General features: G+C 45.6%; 1 long non-coding RNA gene across 1 annotated transcript; it reads left to right on the plus strand.

Annotated features, from left to right (window-relative positions):
* The first annotated feature begins 5,945 nt into the window (after positions 1–5,945).
* LOC139051495 (uncharacterized) lies at positions 5,946–12,658 on the plus strand. The gene is made up of 3 exons (XR_011509396.1): positions 5,946–6,453; positions 7,572–7,664; positions 12,091–12,658. It is a non-coding gene; the product is annotated as an uncharacterized lncRNA (long non-coding RNA).
* Positions 12,659–13,633: the final 975 nt, after the last annotated feature.

A 13,633-nucleotide genomic window follows, 5' to 3' on the forward strand; every position in this document is an offset into this window, starting at 1 on the left:
AAGTACACAGCACGCGCTGAAAATAGTGGCATGGCCTCCAATCACACTCTCTCCGTCATATTCCAGCTGCACCTCTTTTTCACGTGAAACTAAATGAATAATTACCATTTCGGGCTTTTTTTTTTCTTCCTGAGCGTCGCAGTTAGCGGAGTTGAAAACAGAAGGATATCACGAAATGCATGACAGCTCGCTATAATGAGCCTGACGGACATGTTTCCCGTTGCTCACACAGAAGGTCTGTATAAAGCCGTGCACTCATCTCGCGTCGCTATAGCTGACAAGTACGGAGAGAGTTGCGGGAAACAGCGAGCTTTACTAAAACCACTTATCTCTGTGCGGGGCTTCTTCTACGTCGGACCTGGGGAACCTGACAGCGCGTACGTTCTCGAATGAGGCTAGTGTGTGCGTCACCTGCGAGCGGTCCGGCTTTCCGGCACGACAATTTAATCTAACCAGAAAGAGCGTAAAAAGCCGCGGCATGCATTCCGTCGCATTAAATGACGCGCTCTCCCCGTCGTTTCCTGCTTTTTAAAATTTTTCCCGCAGTCTCTGCGGGCGAAGCGAGCTATAGGGCGGCGTGTTATCTGCACAGCTGTCCCGCGCCGCCGTCATTGCGTGGAGGAACGCGAGGACGACGCCTCACGAGAGCGCTGGTCCGCGCGAGGAGGCTCAACTCGCAGGTGGCCGCGTGGTGTCGAGAAATCCCTGTCCGGCGCCTCGTCTGCCGGTTGATTGATTTATTGTACTGGCAATACATACGTTCTTTACAAATAGGTCTCCCATCTCTCCGTAACCTCAAACAGTTGTACGAATGAAGTAATAATGGTAAGGCCAGGCGAAATTAGGTGTCTCTGCAATAAAGCACGTCACCATCGCGAACGCAAACGTCATTTCCGTGAATAAGTAGAAAGCAATAATATACGCACATACATCATATGTGCCACGTAACTTGGTCCAAAATTTTAAAATACTAAAGTGCCACGTAGTTGGACAGAACCGAGGTTAGGCGGACTTTCTTTCACCCTTGCCAAAAAACTTATGTAGCACGTATTCAGCAACAAAAAAGCTCGATCGAAATTTTTTTCTGGATGGTCTACAATTTCCTCTTTTGCGCTGTATATAATGTTGCAGTTGATTAATTCATAATAAAATAGCTAATTATGTAACCAGGCGGAACGTAAAGAAAGGTGTCTGGCTTGGTCCAAGCGACGGCAAACAACATTAACTTGGTTCTGTGCAGCTACGTGGTACTTGCGTATTTTCTCGCCTATTTTTTTTTTACATTTCCACACAAGCCACGTGGTACACATGGTGTACTCGCACACACGTACGGTGGAACGGTGGCACAATGCGGTGATCTTGTTCCTCTTGCGAGCGTTTGCGTTGCTGGGCCACAAGTTTAAACCAGAGCGAAAGCGTTTGCTCGAGGCGTACATTATTCAGCGACGACGAAGACGTGACGAGGCCAGCAAAAGCACGCATTCCAGAGGCACGGCAGCATTTCGCCGACACCTTCGTGGAAACGAGCTGCCGCGAGGCACTTGGAGGAAGCGCTGCGCTACAGCCTTCCGTTTCTCGTCCACCTGAGCTGCTCAAGTGCTTGTTTGTTTGCGTAGTGATACTCGTTGATGAGCGATGTGTTTTGTGTTCTGTTAATTCGGATATTCGACGCACTTCGCTTGTCTTGCGCTGCCCGATCGCGGCCGCGGCCCCCACTCGCCTCTGAGGGCGTCGCGAGCTTTGCTGCCCGCCCAGGCGGCGTCGGGTTTCGCACGGCGCAGATGGTAGACTGCACGACGACCCGGCTGGCAGCAGTCGTGCCCAGCACGCGCTTGTCTCGTCGCACGCGGAGTGTGCTTGACGCCGCGTCAACTTTGTTTTCCTTGTTTAACGCGGGCTCTCCGGCGGAGGTGAATAATGAAAGCGATATACACGTCTCGCGCGTCGTCTCTGCGCCCAGCGCGATGGCCTTGCGACCGGGTGCAGACCGAACGTGCCGCAGTCCGCGCGGATTGTAAAATACCTCGAGTTATCCATATTTTCGTAGGGGCAATTGTGCAGATGTGGGTGACTCACGGGCGCTGCCTAGCTGACAGTGCACAGGATTAATAAAGCTCACAAGTGTGCTCCTTCTTGCGAGCAGGTAATTGGATGTCACGCATATTATGTCCCAGGCATTTAAAGCTCGCAAAAGTTGACGATGTTGTCGTGACGGTAATTGGAGAGTTTTAGATTGAAGATACGAGAGACTTGCTTTCCGCTTGCGTACGCAAGTAGCTTGCGTCCCAGTAAAACCCAAGCACAATTGAGGTTTATTGGCTCTTGGAGCCGCTTGCCTCCCCTAATACAAAACTGTTAATTAATTAGAGAGCCGCTTGCCGGTGACTACAACTACGTTTCCCGGCGTCGTACAAATCAACGTTTGCCCCCAAGATTGGGGCACTACGCCGCGAGCTCTGCGACCTCCGTTACCCGTCTCGCCGAATCCACGCCGTTTACGCGCATACTGTCATTCACGTCGAGCAGGTCAACACATCTACTGCGGATTGTCTCTCCCAGCTATAGCATCGACGACCGTTTGTCCATTATTGTTTGCACGATACGGCCACCAGATTCCGGTGTATAACTCAGCTCCGTCCACCCGTTTTCCTCGGGTTGATGGAAACGATGTTAAGGAAGATGTCGCGTAGAGAGAAATAAAGTGGCGTATAGGCACAATCAAAGAAGCGATTAGATTTTCACGCATACACACAGGGGATAAGAATGACATTGGCAGTTATCGCTTGCATAACGCAGTGACATAAATCTTCGTTCAATCGCTACGGTAAGTAAAAATCGACAGACATAGCTGGAGGCCATCGAGAAGCTGTAAACGCAGTCTTTCGCACGAGAAGTGGGCGCGGTTGAGCGCGGCAGCGTCATATGATGTCGGAAGGGCCGAGGGACAGCGCTCCTTACACACGGCCACTTTGTGCTACTTGAAATAGGGGGCGTCGCCTACACAGTAAAATAATTTACACCCTTGATGGTGATAATTGCGAATCATAACACCCTTGAAGGGTGTTTTCATTCAAGAAACATCCCACCATCATGACTTTTTGCGAAGCATAGGGCAGTTCTAGATGCCATAACACCCTTTTACCCACCGAAAGGGTGCACTGACTAAGAATATTGGGGGTGGGTGCAAGGGTGTTTTTGTTTGTTTTTATCACATTCACAAACATACAATTGCACGAAGAGACGGCGTGTCCCACGGCACTAAAAACCAGTGGCGGATCCAGAAATGGGCCCTGCCTTACCCCAAGCCCTTCCCCCCCGAGACATGTCGGGCTTTCAAAGCCGACAAAACTCCTGAAGAGAGTCCCCCTCCGTTTCACTGTCTGTTTTGACAAGCCATCTTAAATATGTCCTGGGAAAAACCTGTTGCTGAAGCACTACTATCTATTATGTCACAGTGTTCTAGGTGGCACACAGTTCCTAAATGTCGTCACGCACAAATTCCGCGGAATCCAAAAGCGCGCACCTACTTTTTCTAGTATTGAATACTTAACCAAAAGAAAAAAGTTCAAAATGTTTTCAGCAAGGCAGAACTAGTGCAGCTCTTGCTTTTGGGACGCCAGGAATCTAGCAAAATGAATAGGCCACGTGACAGCATGCAGCTGGACGCGCCACAATTGCCCTAAAGCAGTGCAGTCGTCTAGGTTTCTTTCAAGCATGACAAAACAGGCAGAAAAGGGTGCGACGAACCATACGCGGACAAAAGATACGCCGATTCGAGAAGCTTTGACCCCACCTGACCTTCTTTCGCCGAATCAATAACCCCAATTCGTTCTGCTTCTCTCAAGTTTATAAACAAGGTAGGTTCGTTGGCAAACTTGAGCCTTCTCACCCACCACAATGCTTTGCTCAAGCAGCATCTGCAGAAAGAGCTCATGGCTTCGCGTCTGCGTCAATTTACGAAGCTGGCTGTACAAAACGAAACTATTAAGTTTGTAGTTGTATAGTAAAGGAACGTTCTACTGGCTTACAAACAACTGCCTGAACGGAGTGCTCAAAAATAAAGGGAGAATAATCTAAGAAAGTATAGAGAACCAACGTACAACTTGCGATGCATAAAGTATTTACAACACCGACTAACAACGGTATTTACTGAAATATTTCCCCTCCCAAATTGGATACAGTATTATTGCATGCATGAATAGGATAACAAGCCAATCATTGCAGAAATAACGAGATTCCAGAAATTGGCGGGGCATTTGCAGACCCATCTTTGTTCACGGAACAGTGGTGAGGCATTTTTCAAGTGTGCGCGCTACTGCCCACCTGCCAAGTACGTTCGCGATGTCTTGGCATATGTAGACCTACGCGAGACTCGCCCGTCTCCCCTCGCGAGACGGGTAGGACAGGTGCACATGCTGAATACGGGAAAGAAATACTTTGCAGAATGAAATTGAATTTTGTCAAAACACCAGAGCTCTGGATTGCAGGTTACAGCGTGCACAGGGGCGCTCTGCCAGATTTTAAAGCGAAGCTTTCTATGCCTCCTCCCTCACTTTTTCCAATTCTGCTGCTGCTGCTGCCACTGGCTTGCCAGCCGCGTCGGTGGGTGGTTTGAGAGCGTGCATAATGAACATGAGAGGGACGCGGGGAAGGCGTGTGCGAGTCCTTTTAGCGAGAACTTCGTGGGCATCGCTACAATACTCTTTGGACCGCTTTAGCCGTCACAATGCCCACTGAAACACCCTGGCCATCGACACAATGCCCTCTGGAAGACTAATTACGCGTTAGCCCCCTTCTGCCCACCCCCACCCACCGCAAAAGTAGTGCAGAAGGTGCAGCACTTCCTTTTTTGTACTCACATGCAACAGCGCAGAGGAGAGACAGTATGGTACTAAAGGGAGACAAGAGAATGCTTAAAGCCAACACCCAGACGAAATGTCATCACAGTTCCCACACTTTTCCAGGAAATTGTTGTCATTCAATAGCCTTTACCACAGCTGCACCCTCGCCGAGCAAAGGGGTTCGGCGATGGTATAGGCACAGCTATTGAATGGGAACAATACTAAATTGCTCTGCTCGTGGTAGTTTGAGGGCGAGCGTAGTTGGGTCGAAAATAACTTGTCTACCGCATGCACAAAATACCTCGATTTTGAATATATCTTCCTCATTACCCGTCAAACTGCTATTATAAGCAACTGCAGTAAGACAAAGACCGACATCAGATTATGACAAAGACAACTCACGGTGCTGTCCACCAGAGGGGAATCGTTGTTATATTTGTTCTTTCTTTTGAGCGGTCATAGGCCCCACTCGCTCACCCGCTCATAAAACAAAGAAAAAAAAAACCCCGCGAGATCTGGATTCGCTTCGGTTGCACTTTCACGACAGCAGGCAAAGAAAGACTTTTCGTACTTGGAAACTTAAGGTTTTCGTGTAATTCTGCACATGTGAAATTTCGTGGTGTCGCCTATACGTTTAGAAAGCTATTATGCAAGTATTTTTATATCTGCCGTTAATCCAAGCTATTTAAAATTTGAGTGAGCACTCCAATTCAGAAATATGAGCATTGTGAACTTCTTGAAAATGCCAATTAAAGCTTTTTTTCTCTCTCTGTTTCTCTGTGCATAAAAGAAAAGACAGACTCGCAAGTACCTCTGTATCTTATACAATCAGGAAGGGCCACGTGTCTTTACAAATGAACTTCCAAGCAAACAAACAAAAAAGAAAGCATCGACAAATAAATTCACTTACACGCAGTTACCAGCCCACCTTTGCCCCATTTGATTTGATATCAGCCCATGTTTCTGGAAATAAATTTCCAGTGAAACTACCCGTAAACACAGAAAATGGCTTAGAGGTAGCCTAAAATAAATAGCTTTGAAAGTAATACACACACATAGTTTAAAAGAATATTTGTTTTTATGCCTTGAAAACGAAACCGAAATTGAAATAACTTCCCCCGACGGGTGTCGCCGCTATCGCCGCTACGTCATTTCCTGCGTCTCGCGGCGGGCCGCCGGGAGCACATGTGTGTGTTCTCCGTGACATTCTTGAAGTTGTGAGTAATTAGATTGTTTTTTGCTGCGTTTAGGTTGTACCAACTCGTTGTTTTCGTGTACTTTTGTGCTCATCGACGCGAAGTGAGCGTCCGGAGTGAAGGCGACGCGATTATGCGTGAGAAAGAAGGGCACCAGCGGCCTACGACATCGGTGTTTCTTTGTGACAGTGTGTTTACTACGCCTACGACGGCCGTCATTCGTGGCGAAGGAGAAAACATCTTCCATTCGGCCTGAACAGTGATGAAGTGGACGTTTTGTTTTTCGGCGGAATGCATCGTCAACATGGTCCATCCACTACGTAAACGAAACGGCGTGCCCAGAGTACAGATCGTGACAGCGGTCCGCCTTCAAACCGTGGGCCTTTTGCAAGGCGCATGAACTGCTCATATAAAAGGTACGTACGTAGCCACGTTCAGCGTCGCGTTTTTTTATGGTGCGTCATTGTGGTAGTAATTTTCGCGTAATTTATTTAAAGGACAGCGCAAGGTGTGTTGGATGCGAGTGTAGTATATGTACTCCAGGCGTAGCCTATGGGCACCGAATGTGAAAAAGAAAAAAAAAATGAATGTTTCATTGTTCACGTGTCCTCAACTAGAGTTGTAGAGAATTAAGTACTGCTACGCGTCAGTATTCGGCGCAGGCAGGGAAATAATACTTTGGTTTGACTAATTGGTTCTTTCTGTTACCAAAGATGGGCACAGACTTATACCGGTGTCACACGGCCACTTTCGAGCACGATTGAGCGCGTTCTGGATCGACATTTTCGACCGCGATTGGCTCCCGTCCACCGATTGTGCAACGAGGCCAAACGCGTCCAGAAATACGATTCCAGGCAGGATCGATCGCGGCCAAAAGTGTGCAGTGTGACAACCGTATTAAATGTCGCTTGTGTACTTTCACTCAATTGTTATTATTTTTTTTTGTCGGAGGTCCCGTGGTAGGTAATGGCGCAAGCAGCTTGCAATGCTTATGGTTTCATGACTAGAACTAATGCAAAACAAAAGAAAAGAACCACGACCGTCCCGGCTATGTACTTATCAATCGCTTTAAGTTGTGCTCGTTTGTTATAGAAGCTGTCGTGCTGTTGCGGATGAATGCGTGGTTGCGCTATTTGTTTATAAATTTATCTTTTTGTATAAATAAGCACACCGAGCCTAATCAATTTTTTTCTCGTCCTTGTACTCGTTTCTTGGTGTCACGCAGGCGTGCTTATTATTACTACTATTTGTTTTCTTGTTGTGTGACTGAACCCTGCCTAAGGCGTCCTGTCAGTTGTCAACAGTATTTCTGAAATGAATTGCACTTAGCGTCCTACGGTTATTGTACGCTTCACTACCTTATTTTAATGTCTAGTTATAAAGTGTATGGTTATTGTAACTATTCTTGGCCTTTATATATGTATTTATTAAGCTGGTAAATGCTTAATTGTATTTGCAGTTTTGAGAGGTTCTTTTATTGAGTCGTCAATCTCGAATGGTATTAATGGTGGGTTGTTTTCTTGTGCCCATGCAGTTGCAGTCAGCATGAAGCAATTGCATGGGAACCGACTGGCTGTCTTGGGCCTACACGTTGCTGAAAAGACAGTGAAGACGTCTGACCCGACAGGTATACTTTTTTCATCACAATTGGCCTACATATTTTTTTCACCGGAGGGTGAAGACCTCCCCCAGTGAGCTCCAATTACTCCTGTCTTGCGCTAGCTGATTCGAAGTGAAGCCTGCAAAATTTTTTGACTTCATCGTAGTCTACTTCTCTACCGTCCTTGACTACCCTTCTCTTCTCCTGGCATCCATTCTGTAACTCGAATGTGCCACTGGTTATCTGCCCTATGCATTACATGGTTGAAGAAGGCACTTGGGCTAGTTGGTGCTCATTGCAGACTTGAGACATCAATAACTAGCGTGAAAAAGACAACATCAAGAAGCACATAAGAAAGAAGTCTAGACTTCAACTGAATTTTTTGCTACACAGAAACATGGAATGCACAGAATGTCGACGGACAGAAACAACACAGGAGCTATCGGAACAAATTTATGAACAGGTTAATTTCACTTACGAACATTCTTGGTAAGAGCCAGAGACGGGTGCTTACACACCTATTCCCCACTTTTTTGATGCAAAGTGGTTCGTATATTTCCCTATGTACCTGCTTCTGGAGCTGCCTGAGCACACGATTGCTTTAAAACTGCTCGGTGCATGAGCACGTATGGCGATGATTGGCCACCAAGGCACTCAAAGCTGCCCTATGTGTCCTCAAGCCAAACAGGTCGGTGTTTAAACGACCGCTTGGGGGAACAAAGATAGGGCAGCTGTCATGGCTGGTGGCCATCTGGCCAATCATTGCTGTAAGTGCTCATGCACTGAGCAGTTTCAAAGCACTCATCTGCCCACGCGGCTCTAAAGGCAGGTCGACATGTAAATATTCGAAGCACTTTGCATTGAAAAGCGGGTGATTAGTGTGTAAGCACCCCTTCCCTTGCTCTCGCCAAAAAAGAGTGTTCGTATCTCGAAATGAACCTGCCCATCGATTGGCTCCAATACCTCCTGTGTCAGGCAGGGAAAAGGAAAGATAAATGTTGCTTCCATGCGTTGAGGTCACATCCCCTGAATCCTATGTTTCTGTGTAGCCAAAATTTCAGTTGAAGCCTAGAGTTCTGTCCTGTGTGCTTCTAGCTGTCGTCCATTGTCTTTTTCGCGCTAGTGAATGATGTCTCACGTCTGCACTACATGGCCTGACCAGCTCCCTTTTTTTACTCTTTATGTCAGCTAGGATATCAGCTCCTTCATCTACTTTCTGAACCACGCTGCTGTCTTCCTGTTTCTGCTCCCATCAGGATAGAAGTGGACATGACAAATGAAACTGAATGTCATTTAGACAGAGGAGCAGTGAGACTTCCTGTGCTTTACCTTTTGCTGTTGTGCATAATAGTTGAAATTGCACCAACACATCTTTTCCACCTTGTGATTTTCCCATAGCTGTGGCAAATAAATATATAGGCTTTAAGAAACTAGAAATGCAGTTTGCCTAAGAAAGAGAATACTCTTGCACCTAAAGGTAATGTGTATGATGCTCTGACTCCTTTGATGCATGTGCCTTGAGAGGTGTTGACGTTGTTCTTCATTTCTTTCTCAGTAAGCTTTACTCGATGGGTCTGACTTTGTATAAGGAAATAAGTTCTGAAGAAACCATAATACCTAACAGGCAGAATTGTCGAGGTTGAAAGTCAAGTTTTCTTTCATGACATATTTTTTTCAGGCTGTACTAGTTGATCCATGATGTTCGACAGACAGCGCAGACTTGTACAAGGGACGTCAAAAGTGGCGAGAAATGGAACAAATCCTATCGCCTCTTTCTCCATCCTTTGTCGAGTTCACATTGTCTAACGTCATCGACCAATATCAACTAGCCCGTTTGCGTACCTGTACTAGTTGAGCCATTTATACTATGGTACTCTAAACCAAATGTGATAAATTCAAAATTGGTGCCTTTTCTATTTTTGTACAAATACCTGTTTCATAAAATAGTTTAAAGTGTTATGGTTGATGTCATGTTTCGACACCACCATAACCTCATAAAATATCTTCATGGATGCAAAAGGTGCGTGCCTCTTGTGCAAGTTCCGTTCTAGCCTGACACGGAAAACAAAACTGGCAGAAGGTAGAGCACATGCTCTTTTGTAAACAATACGCATGATTGCATTTTCTTGGCAGTTATTGCAATGTTTTCTGATGTTTATCTGCATGAACATTAATTATCTCAGCTGCTAAAGACACATCACTAGACACTGTGAGCAGAAAAAAGTGATTGTGCAGTACTGTTAAAGTCATGCAACATTATGTTTAAGCAAACTGGCAGGGATGCTAGCTGTTAAAAAGAAAAAGCTGACTTCTAGAAAAATTTGCACTCCTAAATGTGGAATTGAAATTCACTATGCTGATAAGCTACAAAAGATTTCCAGGACGATCAGACTAGTTACACTGGCCATTTGCTGATTCAATAAGGTTCACTGAAGCTTGTTTTTAAATTCACTGTTTTTATGCAGGGTGATGATTTTCAGTCTTGTGGAATTGTTGCATATAGCATAATTCTAGTCCTTGAGCAGGAATATTCAAACACACAGATATATCTAGCACAAGAAGTCGAAACATATTAAACTAATTAAAAAAATTATTATCCTTGAATGAATTACATTATAGCTAATATAACCGAAAAGAAAGGGGCTTAACCAAGAAACCCGATGTTTATTAATCATATCCTAAGAAGCCAGCAAACACTGACACCAAGGACAAGTTAGGGTAACTTACTTGTGATTAACAAATGAAATAAAGAAATGATAAATTAATGGAAATGAAAGTGGATGAAAAAACAGCTTGCTGCAGGTGGGGAACGAACCCACGTCTTTGCATTACGCGTTAGATGCTTTACCAATTGAGCTACTGCGGGTGCCGTTTCCCCATCACTTTCTTGGGTATTTATGCTTCCTAGTAGAACGCTGGGAGTGTTTGCCAGCGCCACCACATATCTAGGGCACATATTGTAATTTATGAATCATAGCCAGTGAGATTACAAGGTGTATCTACTTGGAATTGATTTCCAGAATGGCGTCAGTTTGGAGATATGCACCATCAAACTTGCCGGAAAAATGCACTGTTGTTCCACTTACTTTTTTAACAAAATGTACTTTTATGCACTGAGGCACAAAAGTGGGTTGTGCACTGATGCACAACCCACTACTTTACCAGTAGTACTTAAAACATTTTGGCTCTTTATCATTAATGCACTGATGTTTAAGCTATAGAATGTCACTTGCCCCATCTTCCTATCTCTTCACGTTCCAAAGTAATCGAGCAATGCATGGCATACAGTGGTGATGTCCGGTTGAAACAGTGGGCTGTAGTTGAATTTCTCACTGCGGATGGTTCTGCGCCCTTCAACATTCATTGCCATCTGAAAGCAGTTTACGGGGATGCCTGTGTTGAAATCAGCACTGTGCGTAGGTGGGCAAGTACTGAGAAACATCAAAATCCAGCCGCATCAAATGTCCAGGATCAGCACCGAACTGGACAGCCCACAATGGCTTATGAGGATCATCAACATCAGGCAGACGAGTTGAATCGGGTCAATCGTAGTATCAAGCAACACCAGATTGCAGCAACACTCGCTATTTCCATTGGTTCAGTGAACCACAAAATTAAAAACCTCCTGGGTTACAAGAATTGAACTTGTTGGCTATGCTTCGACTTTTTCATGTCAGTCGTCGGTTACCGTGACACCCAACAAGCGCAAGTCTTCTTGTAACGCAGGTCTTTAATGATGTGGTTCACTGAGGCAATGGAAATGGCGAGTGTTGCAATCTGGTGTTGCTTGATCCTGCGAATGCACCGAGTCAACTCATCTGCTGATGTTCATGACCCTCATCAGAAGCCATTGTGGGCCATCCATTTCGGTGCTGATCCGGGAGATTTGATGTAGTAGGATTTTGGTCTTTCACAGTCCTTGCCCACCTCTGCACAGTGCTGACGTCAGCACAGGCATTCCTGTAAACTGCAGTCAAATGGCCATGAATGTTGATATGCGCACAACCTTCCACAGTCAGAAATTCAATTACAGCCTGTTGTTTCAACTGGACGTCACCACTGGATGCCATGAATTTCTCGATTACTCTGGAACGAGAAGAGATAGGAAGGTGAGGCAAGTGACATTCGATAGCTTAAGCATAAGTGCATCAATTATAAAAAGTTCAAAATGTTTGCTGTAATATTGGCAAAGTAGTGGGCTTGGAGGCAATAATTTCTGAATTGCCCTCATATATTTGTGTAGCCTGTCTCTCCTACATTCATGATGTGGCAGATTAAATGCCTTATTCTTTCGAAATAACGATTTCCTGGAAGTAAGCACTATCTGTGCTTGTTTTCTTTAACCTGCTCTTCATGTGATCTTGAAATATTAAAGTGAATGATGCAGGGAAGCGCTGCTAGTCATGTTTCGTGTACTTTTCCTGACATTAAATTGCAACAAATCATTTTGCAGGTAGAAAAGAAGCAGATGGCTACAGTGATCAATGAAGAAATGGCTTCATCTGTGATGGCTCGCCTTAGGACATTGGAATGGAGCTACAAAAAGGCATCATCATCCTCGCCTGTGCCCTGGAACTTTGGTTTGAATGAGACTGTTCTTCAATGTAGAACGGCCGCAAGACTTGTCACCACAAGGCATAGTGCAAGCTCAAAATATTGTACAGGAGGCTAGAATAAATGACCCTCCATGCAGTCACTCTGTATCTGTGATAAATGGGACCATTTCACGCAGAACACTCACAAGTGATAATGTGTTTTCTCTCAAAGTTGCTATGCAGTGCGTTTGTAAACACATTACCTATTGTATGCACACCATACATAACATTTCTGTGTGCTAGCCTAACTGTAGACTTAGAAACAAACAATGAAGTGCATATGTACCCGCTTCCACATGCCGTACTTCAAGGGCTATTATATTGCTCATTACACCCGATAGGTGAAGGGGTAATATATTCCTGATCACACCCTTACACCCCATGGGTCGAAGGGTAATATGTTGTTCAAAACACCCTCAAGGGATAGGGTGTTATTGGAATATAGTATAACCATCATAAGGGTGTAATTCCCTATAAAACCCAGCTTTTTCAAGGGTGCTAGGGGGTTAGTTATAGACACCAAAAAAAACCCTTAGGGGTGTAAATTATTTTACAGTGTATCAGTGCAGTATGATATATAGTCACCCAAATCTCCCGCATATTTACGCGGGTGTTTTGAGCCCTTGTTCCCACCTTCTCAGCGTAGACGCCGATATTCGGGTTTCATAAAAGCGAACTCTCGGCCACGTTCCAACAGTGGCGGTTATGCAGGTACGCGCACTGGCCGTGATACAGAAGATCATTAATGCAGCCCCGCTGCTGCGGTGGGGCAGCGCGTGCAATACTGTCGTTCTTAACGGGATTCCTGCTTTTCGCCAGTTTTATTTTTTTTTTCATGCGAAAGCAGCAATGACTCATTGAGCGAAAAAGCCGGCGTCTGTAGCAGCGAAAGGGCGCCTAAATGCCCGTTGGCTGGGACGCCAACTCACGTGCGCGCCTCGATGGAGCAGCGCGGGCGAACGCCTGCATTTTTTTATCATCCGCGCGTTCCTTGTCCGCGCAAACTTTCGCTGGCGTTCTGACTCGTTAATGGCTATAAATAAAATTATGGCGTGAAAACGCGGAACAAATTTGAAAGGAAAAACGTTGGCGTTAGTGAGTTTCGAACCTGCGACGTCACGCTCAGGAGCGGCCTCCCACTCGGCTAAATCAGCGCCTCCTGGATAGCAGGCCTGTGCACTCTGCTTCATGTCATGCCACTTGGGCCGAAATTTCAATTGCCAAGCCCGGCGTGACGAAAGCGGCGACGTCGAAATCACTGCAGGTTACTCGGGAGCGTCCCCGTTAGATTTTATGGCAGTCGGTCATAGTAGCACGACGTCACGGATCCAAGTTCACCGGCCTTATGATATCGAGGAGGTGTCAACGCAGCGTCTCAATGCGCTAGCTTCCCCGCGAGCA

The sequence above is a fragment of the Dermacentor albipictus genome, unplaced genomic scaffold, assembly GCF_038994185.2.
Source record: "Dermacentor albipictus isolate Rhodes 1998 colony unplaced genomic scaffold, USDA_Dalb.pri_finalv2 scaffold_12, whole genome shotgun sequence".
Taxonomy (NCBI): domain Eukaryota; kingdom Metazoa; phylum Arthropoda; class Arachnida; order Ixodida; family Ixodidae; genus Dermacentor; species Dermacentor albipictus.